At 34.5% G+C, this 20,823-nt stretch overlaps 1 long non-coding RNA gene across 2 annotated transcripts; it reads left to right on the plus strand.

The window, feature by feature from the left end:
• Window positions 1-1,620: 1,620 nt before the first annotated feature.
• LOC110904494 lies at window positions 1,621-20,486 on the plus strand. 2 transcript variants are annotated; one of them, XR_004879674.1, is made up of 25 exons: window positions 1,621-1,802; window positions 2,043-2,190; window positions 2,534-2,656; window positions 2,861-2,927; window positions 3,005-3,087; window positions 3,288-3,359; window positions 3,442-3,534; window positions 7,902-8,122; window positions 8,396-8,450; window positions 8,524-8,661; window positions 13,012-13,209; window positions 13,326-13,442; window positions 13,618-13,668; window positions 13,847-13,953; window positions 14,056-14,610; window positions 14,713-14,792; window positions 15,191-15,634; window positions 15,743-15,824; window positions 16,069-16,135; window positions 16,220-16,300; window positions 17,051-17,110; window positions 18,023-18,071; window positions 18,178-18,327; window positions 19,907-19,962; window positions 20,428-20,469. It is a non-coding gene; the product is annotated as an uncharacterized LOC110904494 (long non-coding RNA). The 2 variants fall into 2 exon arrangements; XR_004879675.1 differs by lacking the exon at window positions 19,907-19,962 and having other exon boundaries at window positions 20,428-20,486.
• The last annotated feature ends 337 nt before the right edge of the window (window positions 20,487-20,823 follow it).

Below are 20,823 nucleotides of genomic sequence, written 5' to 3' on the forward strand. Positions count from 1 at the left end.
TGGATTGAAAGAGATAAAAGGAGTATTTTACATGTGTCATGTGAAATTAAAAAAAAAACAACCTTTATTCTCAGTGGCGAAGCTTGAGATTTCCGATTAGAGGGGCGAATGTCACCAGACCTAAAAATTTTTATAAAACCGGGCAATCGAAAACGTATATACCAAAAAAATTCTTTCTTCTCTAAACTCCTTGGATAATCTCTAGGGAGGTTTCCAAAAATTTGCCTTGACAAACTAATGTGGAACCTCACCACAATGAGGACCAAGATGGTTATAAACTTGCTGTTGTGATTCATATTCTTATTTCTTGTTTATTTTAGTTAAAACTTGGTGTAATCTTGTACCTACCAAGCTTCCAACTACGTTCACAGTTGTGGGTTTGTGTTGTGGTTGATTTCCATCAGGAACACAAGCTAAAATCTTATTTGAAATTTTGTTCAAATGTTCTAAGTGATTAAAAATCATCCAAGCTTCAACCTTTTATGTTGAAAGTCTTCTGCATGAGTTGTGTGTGAACCATGGAAGTTTTGGCTATTCAAAATTTTTCCACAAAATCTCACTTGTTCACACTTTTCAACTAGTGACATTAAGTAGCTTCCTAGAAATCAAAGTAACACAACCCCGTCTCACATCCAACATTTGCCATGATGGGTATGGAACACCCGGATTGATCTTACTTGGCTACTTGATGAACTAGTTAGTTTTATTTTTATTTTCATTTTCATTCATGACCAACCGGGTCATCCACTAAGTTGATGACTTTTTTGCTTTGGTATATCATACAATAAGGTTATTTATACCTCCATGCTTGACTTATATCACATTCATGATGGACTATATTATATAATATATATATATATTATATACTTAACCAAATTCTTGATACTAACCGGTTATTTTGTCTTAAAATGTAAAGAAAATATGTTTGTCATTGTGACGTTAAAAAGATCAAATTGATTCATTTTAGTTTAACTGAGTTGAATCCTGTTTGAAAGATTGAATCATCTAAGTTGCGATGTATTGTTTCAAACCACAAATTTGTTGGAGGAATAGTTAGATTCACGAAAGAACTTAAGATGATAATCAGATAATTAAGTTGGAATCAACTTAAATGCAATGAAATTCATTCTTAAATGTTGTGTATGTGCTCAATCTATTAAACTTGGTATAATTTAACTGTTCATGCATTTTATTCTATCGCTGGAGTATTGTCGGAGTATTGCCGAGGAGAAGACGATGGTATAAAAGTGCAGTTCACTCTAATTATTTTTATAATCAGGGGTAAAAACGACTTTTCACACACAGAGGGTCCAAGATTGATGTAATCAGGAAACATCAGGGCGTAAAACAGCAAGATTTTGAAAATAGAAGATAAACGTGATTCCGCCTATGAACCTTATAAAACTGAAGTTTACTTTTTTAAATATCTTCTTAACCTAATAAAAGCCATACCTAGGGGACACATGTCCCCATCTAGAGCTACTAAAACTCATTTTCCCGCCATTTTCTAATCCTCTCATTTCCCTGATGTGAAACCCGACTCGGGATCCGAATACCTAATCGGGTCATTATCGTTCTTTCTATATATAAAGCAAATAGGGTTTCATCTTCTTCAACACACTTCTCATCTCCATCTCAAAGGGCTGATTTCCTTCAATCAGCTTCCTCCCCGTCATTCTTCTCTACCTATCCATTACGTTTGGGAGTTAATTAGTGGTAAGGGTACACACAGTTTTTCGGATGAATCGAAGGTGTATTTTGTTAGATTCAAAATACAATCGATTCTCATCTTCATTTTCAAGGTATGATTCCATCTAATAATCCAATCTCTTTTTTTATTTTGTTATATTCAATAACGAAATTTTGTTTTTGATACGTATATCTCCTCTACATTCAGGTAATGTTAGGTTTTGTTTATAGATCGAATCTAAATCTAGATTTTACAATTTTAATGATGAATCCTGATTTTAATTTTATTTAGTATGTTTTGTTTTTTTTCATTCTGTCGATCTTATTATTATTCGATCTGTATCGGAAATCAGATCTAAAAAATGGGATGGCCTTAGAAGATGATTGCAAAAGGCTTCATCTGGATTTTTAAAGTATAAATGGTTCAGATCTAAAAACGCGATGGCCTGAAAAGACGACGGTAAAAAGGTTCACTTGGATTTAATTTTGTTCAATTCTGAGGTTAGTTATCTTCTATTACGTGCTTCTATTTTCTTCCAAATCTTCATCAACTTTCGTAATATGAGAATTATAAACGTCAAGTAATATGAGAATTATAAACGTCAAATTAGGTCAAAACCTGTGTGTCTTTTTTGTGTTCTAAATTACGGGAAATCTTGGTTTCTGGAGTAAAGTTAATTCGTTTTATAGAAGTTTATGGATAAAGATTTGGTATTTTTTGCTGATTGTATTCTTGAGTGCTTAAAGATTTCATGTTTAATCTGTTTTTTTTTTTTTGTTCATTTTTTAAAAACATTTTGATTTTGATGTTCATTTGTGATTGAATTTGATGTTGTTTATGTAGGATTGCATCAAGACACTTGACGTCGGCGAAACAACCACCGCCAAATCGAAAGGTCGCAACTTTATCTAATTCGTAAACAAAAACCGGTCGGTGATTTTCCGTCTAAGACCAGGGCTCCAACAGGTTCAAATAATTCGTTTTGTAGAATTAGGGCTCCATGTTTATAGCTTTATTTGGAAAGCATAGTTATTTTTTTTGTTGATGCTGAAGCCTAAATGCTTAAACTTTATTTAAATGAGCCTAGAAAGAAGAAGCAACAACTAGATATTCAAGTTATTTGAAAAACTAGCTAAATGAAATGTCTAATCATCTCAATTATGCTTCTAGAGAGACGGTTCGGTGGCTGGATCGGGAAGTCGTCGTCGATGATTCATCAGCGGCTAGGGTTTGATTGGTAAGTTCATCTTTTGCTGAATTTTTTATTAACTTAATCCTAATTGAATTTTTTTTTTTTTTTGTGTTTACCTATAGTAATTTGCTATGTATCGTCAATTCATCTTCGTTTTGTTCACTGTATCATCAGATTGTCTCATTCCATTTACGATAAATCAAAGGTATGACTCTCACCCTCTACACCGCTATTGATTTTTTCACTCCGATTTGTTGAACTCTGATGTACCATTCTTTTTATTAAGCAAGAATCATTGTTGATTTGTTAATATTTCTTGATTCGTTTTGTATTTTAAATTATTGTTGCAAATCTTTATCCTTTTAGTTTTTATGTAATATAACCTTTTTTGTAATCAAGTTTCAGGTCATTGTTGGCTGCGCTTCAATTTCTAATGCAATTATAACTTTTGATACAGTTATAATTAACTATGAAAGTGTAAGGAATTGTTAGTTAAAAGCTAACTTTAACGATTCAATAACAAAAAAAATTAATAAGTAATTTTTCATGATCATTACAGGTCCAAAGTGTGTTTGATCCTTGTGAGTATGATAGATTGAGTTTTGGAGGTGATTCAATGCATCAAGATGGAGATAGTGAAGCTCATAGTAAGGTAGAATAATATAGTGTTAATATATATGTTTGCTTTTACAAGTCTTATACTTATTTGGGTAACTTATACAAGCCATTAGCATGTCTGATGATGAGTACATAGTAGCACCTGTAGGTAATTTACATATCCATAGTTAATTATCAATGATGATACTCATTCCATTATAATATATATATATATATATATATATATACACGATTAATTGGTCAAGTGAAATGAATAGTGTTTTCATCCGGGTGGTCCATTTGTACGGTTGAGATTACCACGTATCGCTTCTCCTGTTGCAACAATATTGCAAACCCTTACTTCTCTTTCTTCGGATGATAGAGAGATACGAAAGGTAAAAGAAAGAAAGAGAGATAAAGAGATCGCGAGAACACAGTACTACCGGCGAATAAAGATGATGATGCTTTAGTATTTTGACGCCACCATATGATTGATGACAGTGGTTGAGGTAAACATTAACAGCAAGCTAACATCGATGGTTTGCAAGAAATACGTTTGTCACAGCATCGGTTTTTCGGTTTTGATGAGTAAAAAGATGGATTCGTATTAGGTTTGATTGTTTATGAACATTCGAGTAGAAGATTAGATGTGGTTCAAGCAACACTACCAGAGAGAGGTGGGTATCATTCACAGGCAACTCCTACTCAACTTTCTGACACCATCAGTTACCCAATTCACATGAAGAAACTACTGATTAAGGTAAATTGATATCACCTTATGTGTAAAACTGAAGTAGCAGAAGTTAATTAGTATAATTTATTGAGTTTTACTTGAGTTATCTTTAGTATGATCTTTGTAAAGCAGAAGGAATATTGAGCGGTGTTTGGATAGTACACGTAAAGGTAGGCCACTTTTTACAAAGAATAGTGAAAGTTATAATCCCTACACATCCTTAAGTTCGAGGGTTGTTCGGTAAATAGTTAATAGATAGTTTATGTTAGAATTAGATTAGTGATAGAAGTGCGGGGACTAGATGCGACAAAACGAAAGTTAATAACCTACAACTAGATGGAGCGACACATCCAGGGGACGCATCTCTTCCCAATCGACTCCTACACCAAAAGATCATCAGACACGATGTTTCAAGAGGAGACACGTCCTTTCACTCGCATCTATTCAATTAGTATAAATAGGCTTGTAGTTTTCAATTGTATCACATCCCTGTACACATTCAGAATCACATGTAAAGATATTCGGTTTTATATTCAAGTTCGATTCATGTCTAGAGATCAAGATCCATTGGGGCCAACAATTGGTATCAGAGCGTCAGGCTCTAGGCACAGGAATCGCAAGATCATTCACGATCAGGTTTCATCATTCTAATTTTTAAATTCGCAAGTTTTTAGTTTTTTCGGTTCAAGGTTGTCGAACCAGGGTTTTGTTCGAAATCTAGGGTTTTGATTTCGGGGTTATAGTGCGAATTAGATTGTCAGGAATTCAATCAATATGCTTTGTGGTTATTCGCGGGTTAAAGATTTGAGAGTTTGTTGAATTCAAGGGAATTGAATTTTACCAGTACAGTGGTTCGTATTGGTGGTCAGGAAATTTAAGAATTCTAAGTTAGCAATCAGACTAGGGTTCGTGAGTGAATGAAACCGAGTATAGGAGCACAAAACAGGGTTGTTTTTTTTTGTTTCGTTGGAGTGCCAGGAAGAATCAAAATTTAATCCGGTGGTTATACGCGATCAGTTTTATTCGCGGGTGAAGGTGTGAAGGCCAAAGTTTAAAAAATCGAGCGAGTCGATCCGGAAGAAGAAGCCGGTGAAGAAGGAATCGTTCGAGTAATTCGAAGTGTGTTGTTAAGATCAAGTGATTCGAAGAAAAGCGATGATCGCTATTTAAAAGAAACGTGTGATTCTGTCCGAGATGAACCGAAAGAGCCTAGGGTTCAAATCCAATTCGTTCTTCAATTCGTGATCAATCAGAAACCAAGTCGATTCAGAAAAAAATTGATTTAGATAATTCGATTCAGTCAACATCGAATCAGTATTGTATTAAAGGAGAAGGAAAATCGATTTGGTATAACATCAATTCAAAACCGGAGCCACGAAGAAAGAACGCATCAAAGAATCCCAATAAAAAATCGATTCAGGTTAAATCGATTCAGAGCAAGAAGAAATCAAATCGATTCAGTCTCGGTTCAGTTCAAGATACTCAGAAAAATCGATTTCAGAAACAAAAGTCGAGAGAAGCGATATAAGGGTTGTGAAGAAACAAAGTGCTATGCAAAGAAACACCATGATGCAGTGAATGCAGTAAACAAGAAGAGAAATTGTTGCAGTGAGTCCAGAAAAGGTGCAGTGGATGCAGAGGAAAATGAAGCCGTGAATGCTGGGAAATACATGCAGTGAATGCAGAATTTGATATAATCAAGAAGAAGACATGCGTATCCTGTGACTGGGTCAGAAAAATTGTTGTGTGATACAACCGCAAGAGAGATCTGAGTGAGTCAGTTCTGCAAAATCTATGCGAGATGGATTCCGATCATGTGATGTGATGGTGGGGAAGTTAATCAAGACCGTTGAAGTTCGTGATGAGACAACTACACAAGAAAAGGTTCATGCGATACAAATCAAGTACGGTCAAGACAAGTGTGAAGCAAAATGTTCGTGTGAAGTGAGTTCAAGTGAAACAAGGTTCGTGAGGAGCAAGGTTCGTGAATAAGAAGATACATGTGAAGTGTTAAATACCGAGAAGATTCGTGAAGATAAAGCTACTCGGAGTTCAAGATCTACAACAACTCAAGGATGTTCGTGATTAGGGGGGTGAATGAAAGTTATAATCCCTACACATCCTTAAGTTCGAGGGTTGTTCGGTAAATAGTTAATAGACAGTTTATGTTAGAATTAGATTAGTGATAGAAGTGCGGGGACTAGATGTGACAAAACGAAAGTTAATAACCTACAACTAGATGGAGCGACACATCCAGGGGACGCATCTCTTCCCAATCGACTCCTACACCAAAAGATCATCAGACGCGATGTTTCAAGAGGAGACACGTCCTTTCACTCGCATCTATTCAATTAGTATAAATAGGCTTGTAGTTTTCAATTGTATCACATCCCTGTACACATTCAGAATCACATGTAAAGATATTCGGTTTTATATTCAAGTTCGATTCATGTCTAGAGATCAAGATCCATTGGGGCCAACAAATAGTACACGTAAAGGTAGGCCACTTGATCAAATTAGTTTTTTTGTTTAACTGCATGATTTCAATCTTAGTCTATCGTTCTACGAGGAACAGTACACGTAAAGGTAGGCCACTTTTTTTCAAAAGATTATGTTACAGGAACTAACTAACAACTTCTTCACAAGAGAAATTGTATTTTTTTTTCTAAGAGAAGTAGGTATATTTCCTGCTTAGTTCCGATCAGTTGGGTCTTTTTATCATGAATTGTTGTCGTACGGTGATTAGATTTATATATGTAATGGGTTTTGTGAACCAGTTTCATCACATGCATTTGTTGATTTACATGTAAATTAACTATCCTATATTTACCTACTTCACGTTATGTGTTGCTGTTTAAAAACACTAAAAGTTTAATCTTAAAGGCCACTTTTTAGATTTTATTAGTTATGTTACTGATGTATTTAGTAACTGATTGATGGTTTAGATATCTGTATACAATTTATGAATAATCACAGCAAATGGTGGCTTAATGGATTGCTAAGAGGTCTGACTCTATTTCTTTCATTCTATTCAATAGAAACCAATAAGTATGTTAAGAGGAACTGACTCTAAAGGAAAGACATGCATCTTATTTATACGTCTTTTTTGGCCAATGTAGGTAGTAATTGCTTATTATCTTAATATATATAATTTTGTATATATACTAAGCTTATAGACTCAATATTCTTAGGTACATGAACAAATTCAATTAGGTATTTTTATTAACATTATAATGCTTTTATACTTGATAAAACCAAACCTGACCCGACACCTGGATAACTTGAGAATTAACATACACTTTGTAATTTAAAAATTCTTTTTTTCCTTTGTAGATACTCAACCTCCAGGCACTTACCTGGAGAGGGGGGGGGGGGGACTTGCGGCGAAGGTAATTTCTTGCACCTGACAACCATCACGAGTGGCTTTACTTTTAACGTTAACGTGTCCCTCTTTTATTGATTTTGTATTATTATTCTCCGTTTAACATTTGTGTACATTGCTTTTGCAATTCCCTAGCTTGGGTCATCTTTTCTTATTTTATTATGAAAATACAAATACTGATTTCAACCTAGCTAATTCCATTTTGCTTTTTGCATTTGCTTAATCTATGTACTTCAACTATTTCGCATTAACTGAACCAGAACAAAAAAACTATCAGACTTTACTAACACCAACGTAACTATCACAGGTGTGAAGAAATGATAACCACATACGCCTACGACGACTCACTTGCAACGGTAGACAAGATGCACTCCGCCACTGACCAACCAAAGCTCATGTCACTAACCATCAAACCTGATCGCTAAGTTGCAATAAACAGTGTTTTGGAACCTTAGCATTACCACCAAGTACCCCAGCGTCTCAATCACATGATGCTACCAGCTTCCAATCCCTGACACAAATAAATCAGTGAGCTTCCATTCTCGCCAATGTATCGACTCGATATTTGTCTAACGAGTTTAACTTTCTATAGTAAAGTTATAGGTTACTAGATGAGTTGTTGGTTCAAAATCTTTCCTATGTGAATCTTTTTTTAACAAGTAGGGATATTATAGGTTGTACCCCTTATGGCTATTTTGTAATGACGCTATTTTGGACGTCATAACAGAAGACGAGTCGAATGTTTTTTTAATCTATGCAAATGACAACTTTTTTGGTTTGTTATTTCTTTATGGTGACCAGGTGAGCACAAATGGTTTAAAATTGAGTACTTCGAATGAACTTGCATACGAGGAAGGTATGAAGTCTAATACAAATATGATAAATATGAATATTAAAATGACAACTTTTTTGGTTTGTTATTTGTTTAGGGTTTACGCTCTACAATCCCAAAGCAGACTCATCTGAAGCTCGCATAACTGCTCGAGTGTTGCTGGCAACATAACCTGACATTGAGATGCAACTTCACCGAAATTCTCGACAAATTAAAGAAATTATTAGGAAAAGAGGTATGAACATCTTTAACACAAATAAACTCTTATTTTTCCAATATCAAATAAGTAGTATGCTGTGATTGATAGGGGACAGTTGACCGTCGAATGTTAACTTCATCAAACAAGTCGATCGTCACATGGAGTACTATTTATATATTATTTAGATTTTCAAGTATCAACCCATTTATGAGTAAACACGTTGATCCAGTTTATTCTTTTTCATAATGGTTCAAATGTGTTAAGTTTGAAATTGTAGCTGAAATGATATGGGAAACGGGTCGAATGGGTCAGACTGGTCAGCCCTAAAGATTACCCGTTTTGACCCATTGCTTGCTCCACGTGTTTTGCCTTTATTTACAAAAAAATGTGGATGTCTAATACTTTTTTTATTCAGTTGGTCAACTATAGGGTTAGCAAGTGCCATGCTTTGTAGCAGCGTGTAGCTTACATACCTACTGATGTTAGTGAATTCGCTACATCACAAGTATGTCTTATTGCTAGGCCATAAATCCATACATTATATTGTGTTTGGAGAGTACATTAGCTAAGTTGTACATGAATAACCAATGTACCCTTAATTGCTTATTCCTTCTGTTTTAATAAATGGTCATAAATTCTTATAGAGTAAACTGCCAAAATAGTCCCTGAGGTTTGGTCACTTTTGCCACTTTACTCCAAAACTCAAACCTTTTGAATCTAGGTCCCTGTGATTTCAATTATGTTGCGATTTTCATCTAAAATCAAAACCTGGTCAGATTTTTCAGCTAACATCCAACCTTTTTGTCTTTTTCCTCTCTTTTAATGAAGGCAAAATGGTCTTTTAACGTTTTATTATAATAAATTAAAAAATATGACCGTTTTGTCCTTCATTAAAGGGGGGAGACAAAAAAAAACTGGACATTAACTGAGAAATCTGATCATATTTTGATTTTGGATGAAAATGGCAACAAAATTGAAACCACAGGGACCTAGATTCAAAAAGTTTGAGTTTTGGACTAAAGTGGCAAAAATGATCAAACCTCAGGGACCATTTTGGCAATTTACTCATTCTTATGTCATATTATTTGCAATTGTTTTAAAATGAAGCCATGTGAATGGTTTAAAGCATTCACTTCCTGTCCACCAAATTACGAGTGTTTTTTATATTATAAAAAGTGGTTGTGACTGGATGAGAGATAAAAAGTTAATGTTCATCAGGTGTTCACGGTTTTTACATCAAACCGTCAGCTACCTTTTTTTATTATCGTTAACCAAACCGTTGAAACTTAGAACCTAACCGAATTGAACCGTTGTTAACGGTTTGGTTCCAGTTTGGTTTCATGGTTTTTATCTCATTGGGTCGTAATACAAGTTGTTACGCTATGTGTGTGTGTGTGTTAGAAAGATTATCGATTTATTTTTATTTATATATTTAAGACTTTGTTTAAAATGTGCTACGGTGGCTTATGTGCTCATGCAAACAATGGGTCAAGAATGGAGATTGTAACTTTATTTGCATAGGTATATGTATATTAATTTAACTATGCCTAAATGTGCTACTGTAGCTTATGTGCTCATGCAAATGGGTCAAGAAGGGAGATTGTAACTTTATCTGCGCAGGTCTATGTATATTGATTTAACTATGCCTAAACAGTTACGAACTAATATAAAGCTCAGTTGCAGTCAATAATTTAAGCTCAGTTACGAACTAATATAAAGCTCAGTTAAGAAATAAGAATTAGTTTTAAAAATAAATCGACCGCGAAACCAAACTGATAACCGGTTTAAACGGTTTTATTGTTTCAAACCGAATCATCACTACCCCTATTCATCTTTATATTTTAGTGTGTTGATGCTTAAGTTTTAATCTTAGATTGTGATTAACAAATTTCCAAATAAACTTTATTTTTATATACTAAGTAATATTTTAAAGTTTTTCAAATACGTAAACAACTTAAATGTTGATAATTGTCAACATCCAATTGTCGTATTTCTTAACAACATTCGTGTTTTATATTAACAGTTATTCATTAAGAAAAAAGATGTATCGTCATGGTTAGAGCTTCATCAAGATTATACTTGATATTGAATTTCGAACTACAGAAATGTAATTTCATCATTAACTTATCTTTTCGTTTTATTTATATCAATAGTACGTTGGTTGTTTTATTTCTTGAGACTTCCATAATAATTTCATTCGAAAAAAATCGTTATAATCATCATAAACGTATAATGTTCTTTGTCAATATATATATAACTAATATAATTCTTTGCATATAATTTGTTTACAATAGGTACAGTGTTAGTGTTGTTGGATGACATGATATAATTTAAGTTGAACATATTTCGTTAGGTGATGATTGTTTTTTCAATTGGTCAAAAACGAATTCGAGGTTATTAGTTACAAACAACAAGTAGAAGTATTACAGTAATAGACTTTCAGTTTATATTTTATATTTCGAAACAAGAAAAACGTATTTCTTTCATTTACTTATCTTTTCGGTTATTTCAGATCTATAGTATGATGATTTGTTGTATTTTATTTTTCAACTTCAGATTTCCATAATGAGTCCATGCGTACAGTTTCTTTATGATTGGTATAAACGTAATTAAAAAAAAAACATATCATTTCTCAACACCGCGAAATTCGCAGGTATTATCACTAGTATAATAATATACTCCATATGTTTTAGTCATTTTAAAAAGAGTAACTTACCATTTTAGTCCCTGAGGTTTGTTAAAGTTTGTCATTTTAGTCCAAATAGTTTTTTTTTCTCCTCTGAGTCCCTGACTTTTCCCTTTTATTGTCATTTTGATCACATACCCTAACTCATTTTTAACCAGGGGTATTTTGGGGATTAACTTTATAAATCTTTTCGCTTGCTACTTTGATCCATTCTTTTATATCAGTATATAAATAAATCACTTTCCCACTTTCACCCTAAACCCTAAAATCCCAATTTTCACACCCGATCGTTTATCATCCATCACCTGTTCAAATTGAACCCTAATTTTAGAGGGTTTTGATCAACTTTCGATCTTCACTTGGATTACAAAGAGACTGTAAAATCATGATTATAAACAATTTAACAATAACTTAATATAACAAAGTAAACATAAATAATTAAATGCTTCGTAGAACCCCTTCGAAGACAAAAGATGATGGCTAAAGTTGTTCGTGGGGTACTTCAAAAGTCGAATACAAGTTTAGTAATCAAATTTGCTGCAAAAGTCAAATACAAGTTTAGTAAAAAGAACATACTTACAGAGATATTAGCAAAATTAACATTCAAGATTTCTTACACTTTTGACCCGAACTGAGGGCCAGTTCTCCACAACCATCACAAATAATACCCCTGTGGAATACATTGCCCGTATTATTATTAGCACAATTATATCCCGTCCCATGAGAACTGCGAGTACAACGATGTTGTAAATCAGAGTTAGTCGTTAACGGCATCTCAGAAAATGGGCATTGATTAGTCGCATTCAACGTTCCATGAGCCCAGCCGGAGAAGTGCCAGAAGCATTAGTAATTTCGTTAATATCAGTAGCGTTCTGAACATACCGACCCCCTAAGCCTCGAACAAATGACCATGTAAGTGTTTCCTTTGATTCATGTGTTTAATGAAACTGTCATGCTTCAAAGGCTCATTCAAAGAATAATCCTTCTTCTCAGAGCAAGAGACTGTAAATGCAGTATACCATGATGAATTCCAAGTCAAGATCGAAAGTTAATCAAAACCCTCTAAAATTAGGGTTCAATTTGAACAGCTGATGGATGATGAACGATTGTGTGTGAAAATTGGGATTTTAGGGTGAAAGTGGGAAAGTGATGTGTTTATATATACTTTAACTAGTCTAAGATTCCGCGAGTTTCGCGGGTGGCTTAACACAAATATATAATATCTACTGGTATTGAGATGAACTTTGTAATGAAAGAACTTTTCAATATAAATGTATAAAAATGATAAAAATGGTACATGAAAATCATAAATCACTAAATACTTCTTTATAAACTACATAGTTTAACTACCTGTGTGTTACACGGGTTACTCAAAGTAAATCTATCTATTATACTAAATGAATTCTCTTAGGTCACATGGGCTATTCTTAGCCAATCATTTTTGATGATGTGGACATGCTCTAAAGGCTGATAATTCACAATGAGCGCCAATCCTTTTCCTTCACGCGTACTATACAATCATTCCATTCTAAATATTAAACCCTAATTTCATTCCTTCATCTACGCTCCTTTTCAATCTGGTTCTCTGTCTAAATCTCACAATTTTTCAAATCCATCTCTAATAATAGAACCCTAATTAGTGGTTCCTCTCCATTGATCGTTCCTAGAACCCTAATTTGGTTGTGTGTATAAATTTGCAGGGTTCATGGGAGCAATGATTTCTCTCTGGTTCTCTCTCTAAACGTCTCTTGCTGCTAGATCCCTTATTATGTTGATTTCTTGGGCTACAAAAGTTGCTGAAGCACCTAATACTGATATGGAGTTCTGGAAATCGATTGTACCTGACCCATACCCACTTCAAAAATCCCTATATCTCAAGCATTCGAACTCTCATTCAGGTATGTTAATCATTGATCTAGGTGTAGAATTGTCGAATCGTTTCTGATTTTGTTGTTCAATCCAACCACGTAAAAGTGATTCGATTTTCAAATGGGTTGCGTGTCTAATTTACTAGGGTTTTTTTACCCGAGTTACACACAAATGGAAAACGAGAGCTGAGTCCTACAACAACTATGGAGTCTTCATCATCATCGGCGGCTGAGTGGATGTTAATGAACAACGTCATGTTTATGTATCGTGCCCTAATTTTGATTTTGTTATGATAGTTTTGTGTTTTGATTTGATTAAAGTGATATGTTTTGTGAGTGTCTATTCATATACATATAAATTATAATTGAAATCTGAAACAACCATTTGTGAGTGTCTATTCTAATTTTTGTGAATTTATTCTTATTTGATTTTCATAGAGTAATTTGAAAGCTTCGGAAGTGGTTAGCAACAATTCAATCCAGTCATGGGTTAGTACTTTATAACTTTAATTTGATTCTATACATGTTAATAAAAAAGCATTAGTGTTGTTTTTAGTTGGTTTGATAGTTGTTTGATTACAACAATGTTAGTAAAGAACTTGCAGGTGTTTTCAACATTCTAAATCTGTTTTTTTTTTTTTGGTAAATATTCTAAATCTGTTTGAAGGTGTCTAATCACATTCACGCGGATCTGTGTTTGATAATTAGCATGGATTTGTTATTTGCGGATCTGATTCAGTGGGTTCGCACAAATCAAGAAGGCTTTATAAATAGGTCAGTTTTCGGCAAATGACTTAAGTTGTGATCGTTGATCTTGAAATTTGCACAACATGTTTATGTTGTAATTGGCTGATGAGATTTTGTGTACTCTTGCAGTTTCAGTTACAATTGGGTAAAGATTGCATTGCCTTTAATCATCCTTCATGGTAGACTTGCGTTAATTCGGGGTATTTTTTATAATTTTACGTACTTAGCAATAGACGCTAAGTTTCGAGGGATTTTTCTTCAACCATTGTTCTGTTTAATGTGGGTGACAAGTAAGACTCAAATTGCGTTAATTCAAGGTATTTTTTTATAATTTTACTCACTAATGAGATGTCCCATACATGTATTTAAATGTTATCCAAACAAATGCTTCTCATCTCTTGCACTATTTTGCCACTAATACAAGGCTGCGAATGTTTTGGGTTTGGGTTATAATTGTTCATATTATATTGCATTTTATTGATTTAGGATTTTTTTTATCAAACTACATTATTTCATTTGGTTGTAGAGAAGGCGGCTTCAAAGCAATCCAAACCACCTCAATAGATGATTTTTAAAGGATTGGCGGATAAGTCAAACTGGCTTGGCTTAAACTTTTCTTTAAAATCATGTAAAATAATTTACATGTATTTGATATAACATATACCGGTATGTTATTGCTAAGAGGTAGCTCCTTTTATCTTTTTGACTATTCTAAAAATGTCGGTCTTGGTAAATCTCAAATTGAGCCTCAAATTTACTCTTCATGTGAACTAAAAATATTGCCAGGTCGATATCAACTTTGGAAATTGGTGCACAATGTCTGCATCATCAATCGTTGGTCTTGCTGATAGGTCCAACAACATCTGGTAAAACTTCTTTACTAAGAATAGTGTCATAGCTCATTGGAAGTGTTATATATGAATTGAGCCTTTCATGTGCTATTAATATATCTGAGCTACTTGGGTGTTTTGAGTAATATATTGCCATTCGTCATTATCATCTTGCCATTGATCAAGTTGACTGATAAATGAGTGCATATATGTCTACTAAAACATTCACAAACTAAAAAAATTTGATTAGTCGTTAGCTTTCTTTTTCATCAACTATCGATCATGGTTCTACAAGTGTTTTTACTGCATCTATTGAGAAAGGGAACTAAGGCACAAAAATTAAATTATAGTATTATGAAATTAATAAAATTGGTCACAAAGATAAAGATGGTTGTGGTTGAAGTTAATGTCGCTGATATTGGTTGTGGATGTAGAGTAGGTGATGCCGGTGTGTTTGGGGGTATCACAGCTGCAACTGGTTCATAGAAGGTTGGTTCCAACTAAGGGTTTGACTCTGATGATGAGGACAGTGTGGTCCAGTGATGATGTTGGACCAGATGGCATCGATGATGGTGTGGGATGTGATGACTTAACTCAGGCGATGGTTTTTCGAGAAAAATGTGAGAATCGACTACTTTATCTTTGTCTCTGGTCCGTACCTGATAAAAATGTACAAGAGATCAAAATAAGGTAAAATGTCAGAGTGTGGATGTATGGAGAAGAATAAGGCTGCATATATGTTAGAAGTCTTGGGAAATCAGAATGTGCAGGATGGGAATAGACAAAGGTGGTGGATATCGAATAGCAAGTTATGGTTCAGTATTGCCAAATATCAATGGAAAGCATATTACGTTTTGTTTTTGTGCATTCTTTTCAAAGTAAGTTTCTTTTTTCTGTCACTGTATGTATACAAGTTGTTTGTATATACTTGGTTCATTCATATCATATCATGATTGCGATTGATTTTTTTCAATTAAAATTTTCAGGTTGAAGGTTGAAGCTAAAGAACAACCAAAATTTTTGCGGAATATTTAGTTTACCGTTGTGCTTGATTTCGCTTTTCTTAAGGTAGGTGGACACTATTTCATTATTTTTTTAACAAAATTTTGAAACAATTGTTAAATTCTGTTTTTTTATTATTATTAATTTTCTTTTTGATATAGAGACAGGGGGTAGTGTTTGGTGGTTTGGGCGGGCTCAATCTATTTTGGGTGATAGTTCTCAGTACCATTTTGAAGTAATATTTTTTTATATACATCCACAATTATTTCTATCTAATTATTTAACCTCTTTTATATGATTATATATGTAGGACTATTAAAATTGTTGAACCAAGACCTTTCGTTTAGTTTGTATATAAAATACTACCTTATCCTCAGGTATGCACAAATGGTTCAAGTTGGGTTATGTTATATTGTTAACAGGTCAAACGTGTGATTTCTTTTCCATTTTAATATTCACAGTTATATGGTATCTATTTTTTTGCAATTCCTTCAACCTGATGGTTTCTTATTCATAACAAAACCAATGACCTCTGTGAAATGGTATGTCGTTATCATATTATTTGTGTTAGCAAATTGGGTTGTTAATAAAATTGAATTAGTGCCAATGTGGGTATAGCTCACTTGGTAGAAGCTCTTGCCTCTTAGTGGGAGGTCTTGGGTTCAATCCCAAGCAAAGAGTAGATTTTGATTTATTTGGTGTAATTTAGGAGTATGTAAGCGTTGCCATTAAAAAAATTTGAATTAGTTTTTTTATCACAGATTTTATAAATAGTTTCTCATGAATATTGGACGAGCCATGTGCTTATGAATTATATATTTAACAAATAATCGAAATTTTTATACTTCTTATTTATGTAGTTATTTGCACGTTGATTCAGTTTTGACCTGTTAATTTGGAAATCGGCCGGTTTAGGTTGTGTTTAAGTGATAACAGGACACTAGACCAGCATGCCAAATTAAAAACAAAAATTGATAGATATAAGATTTCTGATCCAGAAGATATAATAACTATAATGAAAGAAAGGAGAAGAGACTGAAACTTACGGCCCATGTGTTAACTAAATGTGCGAATTGTTATTATTATTATTATTATTAGAATATGCTAATATCTTGAGAATAAAACATATATTAATTAGCAAATCCTCTTTCAATAATGTTTTGTTGATTAATACTCTTATTGTTGAAAGCAATTTGGTTCCCTATAACTTGAGTAGCTGTTAAATTTTGTGTTTGAGGTCCATTTATATTGCTTTTGACTTTTAGTTTTCAAATCCTCTTCCAATGATGCAGGAACCAAGTCAGAACAGTCTAGGAGGTGAACCAATTTCTAATGACTTAATCTATCTTCAGGTACGTGTAACACTGGTTTAGGTATGTGTAACAGTTGGTTGATGAATGTTATTTATCAAAGATCTATAGTGGTGGCTTTAGTACATAATGGGCCAGGTTGATTTAGCCCTCAAAAAAGTTTTTTTTATTAAATAAGATTAGGATTCTAGCATTATCACTTTAGTGAAAAGTAGACATCTTAGCATAAAATAGTCAAAGAGGTCAAAGTTCTTGGATTCCTATGGATTAGAAATTGAGCAAGAATGAACGCACTTGGTTGGTAGGAATGGAAAATGCTCAAACTGTAATGATTCGTTTAGTGGAATGTAATATGTATAAGACCATGCGTAGTGGTAAAGGGTGAATAATGCCCCCCCCCTTGGCCGTTTTCCGTCATGTGGCAGTCCAGTCAGCAAGGGGCATTATTGGGCGTTTTCCTAAAATGGGTGTAGTGGGGATGTGGGTATTATGTTAAAAAGGGGTGTAAAGAATTAAAGAAAAAAAACTAACCAAAAAAGGGGATTGGCCAAGAAAAAGAGGGATGCATGTAATTGGCCAACAATATCATATTTTGGCGTGATTTAAAACACGCTGGGGACTTTTTTTTCCGAAAATCACACCCAAAAACGCCCAAGGGGGTGGGGGACGTGGCATGTTGGGGCGTGTTTGGGGGCATTTTTTTGAAAAAAATACCGCCCACTACAGACGGTCTAATATAAATACTTTGGTGCTTGGGTTAAGCTTTCGGCTTTCCCTATGTTAATAAAGATTTAGTTTGTCGCTAAAAAAATATATCTGCCAATATTTTTATGCCTAAAAGTGAGTGCTTTGAATTCATTTCGTCTAATCAACATAGTTGCCTGACTATTTCCCAAAAACTTAAACCTTAAACTAAGGCACGGCCGTCCGTCTAATAGAAGTTAGTACGTGTAGATCGTCGCACAGCAGATTTTCTGGGAGATACTTTTTAGAGAACACTTCGGTGAGTTCATGTCCCCCTTTTCTCTTAACTGTTTTCAGTTTTCTAAACTGCGGGGGTGAAATACATGTTACTATGATTACGAGTACTTTTCACATGGTATGATTAGCGTAAGGAGGGTTACTACTTATGTCACAACCGAGCAGAACCCGCAACAATCCTGATTTCTCACTTCGTTTCTCTCACACTTGACGCTTGCCAATTTCGGGACGAAATTTCCTTTAAGTTGAGGATGATGTGACAACCCCGAATTTCCAAGGTTAGTCTTGTAATTTGATTCCTCGTTATTCTCCTTACACTTTTTGTTGCGATTAGTTTTAAGCGTAACGCATCGGTAATTCATGTAACTGGGCCAACTATTTAGCATGCACACACACTACTCGGGCCGCACATCAAGCTCTTGACCCAATTATACCCTTGCGTGCTTACACTTTGATCCGTAATTTATTTAGAAGCCATTTCGAGCCTTTATCCATTGCATGGGCTGCCATGAGATTTGGGCTTAAGCCCATTCCTTGGATCATTACGTTAACCGCCCTAAACAATCCTTGGTTAGCAAGTATACGTAACATACTTCCCTATATCTTGGTGTAGCTTAAAACCTAAATACAAACCCTATTACCTCTTAGTTACGATCAGCAGGAGAAACCCCCACCCCTTCGAGATACCTGTTCCTTCTGATCGACCTATTCCTTCTGGTTAGTAAATTCCCATGTTTATATTGCGCTGATAATTTGTCTGTGTACTGTGCATGGTATTAGAATGTTGATAACATGTGTGCTAATAATTTTCGATTGATCAATTGTTTGGCATTAAAGTACTGTTGTTGATCTTGTCAAAAAGCACTTAGGGATCTTTTTTATAAACTATAGTATATCAGATTAATACGTGTAGCATGCATGTGATTATCAAGTGGCAATCGCTTATGATAGGACCAAATTATCTATAGTGTGTTGTTATTGACTTTTCATGCCATATATAAAGTATTAACCGTCCAAATTGGATCGGTCCAATGATAGGGTAGTATGATCAGGTTCAAGGGATGATAGGTAATCACATGGGTCATGGGAATTGATGTATGTCAGGAGCTTTTAACTTGGTCCAATATAGTGAAGATATATGGCATGATTAAATATATATATATTAATATTAAGTTCAGAAGTGGCCGACATGTGCAATTGATTCAATGTGCAAATTGTGAACCTAATGAAGTAATATAGGTACTTTTACTGAATTGTCAAATCACACACCATGTGCAAGATGAGGTCATATGTGGTATGGACTAATTGGAATTATATTAGGGGGGAGGTCATCGATGTTGACTGGTTGTTTTTATTAATTTCGATGAAGCTTTGTTGACTATTTGAAAGTAATACAAATTGGACGTAGGATTGGGCCAAGGGTTTGGTAGAAATCAATATAAAGGTAATAGTTGAATTGTTAAATGATGTAATGGTCTGATGAGTTATTGTAATCTGGGCCGCACCCCTCGGCTGTTTGTGAATGAACTGCATAATGGATCACTTATATGGGCCGCACTGTTTCATCTGGGCCATAAAGTTCACGAGTTAAACAACTAAATTGTAATAGCTCATTTGAATGTTTGTGGTACTGACCATTAAGTTATTACCTGTATGAGAACTTGCATGTTTACTTGAATAAGAACTAAATCATTGATATGTACCGTTGTGAAATACAAGCTTATGGCATGGGAACACTTATGATTTGAACACTTGCTGTAGCTTGAGTGATGATATGTGCCCTACTTATTTGTTAATTTAGTATGTGTACGGAGAATATATGTATATGAAACTGACGGTTATCGGTAACCATATTAGGATTGGGTTGTCCAACTGTACACAAGTAACTAACAAATTATACCGAGCAAACCAAGGTGAGTTCATTGCTCTTTTCTCAAGCATGGATCCTAGGGAAGGGATAACGGGTAACGTTCCGAGGAGGAATGCACGGGTAATGGGATGTTGGTTATTGTACTCAGTTTTCTATCATTGTAAGACCACAATATCTACCGGCACGTTGCTTGTAGGGCAACGGGGGTTATTAGTTGATAGCGCTATTAGGTTTGGCACCCTCACGACGTTCGAGGAAAACGGGCGTGAACTAATTACCTTAAAACATGACCAATGCTTTGATAGAGGCATTGGGGTTGGCAATCACATATCATATGGCCATTCGGTAATCGAGTAATAACAACATCGAAACATCAAACATCATAACAACAAACAACATATTGTCTTGTAAACTGTTTTGCTCACCTGATTGGTAACACTACTTGGTAAACAAACACAAACCTTGAACTCACCAGCGTACTCTGACACACTTGTTTACATGCTTGTAGGTAATTATTGAAGGAACTTGGGAACTTGCCGTCTGATGCTGCTGGAGTAGTCATGGTCATAATAAACAATTACATTGCTTTGGTTTTGATACATTTATACGCTCATACATTTATGCTTCCGCTCAATACTTTGGTTTTGGTTTAACTTTCGAACGATACATTTCTTTCAATTGGGTATTTCAGTACATTATAACCTGTGTTTGATATGATTGGTGGCTCTTTGTTGGATCGTTGCATCCCCATTAGGGACATGCCCTAGGTGGAAATTTGGGGTGTGACAGTTTGGTATCAGAGCCACTGGTTATAGAGAACTCGGTTTTAAAATGTTTTCATAAAACCAGACTATAACCGAATTGATCCAAACGATGACCATGACACTCAGCTTCAGATTGCAAG

This window comes from Helianthus annuus, chromosome 14, assembly GCF_002127325.2.
Source record: "Helianthus annuus cultivar XRQ/B chromosome 14, HanXRQr2.0-SUNRISE, whole genome shotgun sequence".
Classification (NCBI taxonomy): domain Eukaryota; kingdom Viridiplantae; phylum Streptophyta; class Magnoliopsida; order Asterales; family Asteraceae; genus Helianthus; species Helianthus annuus.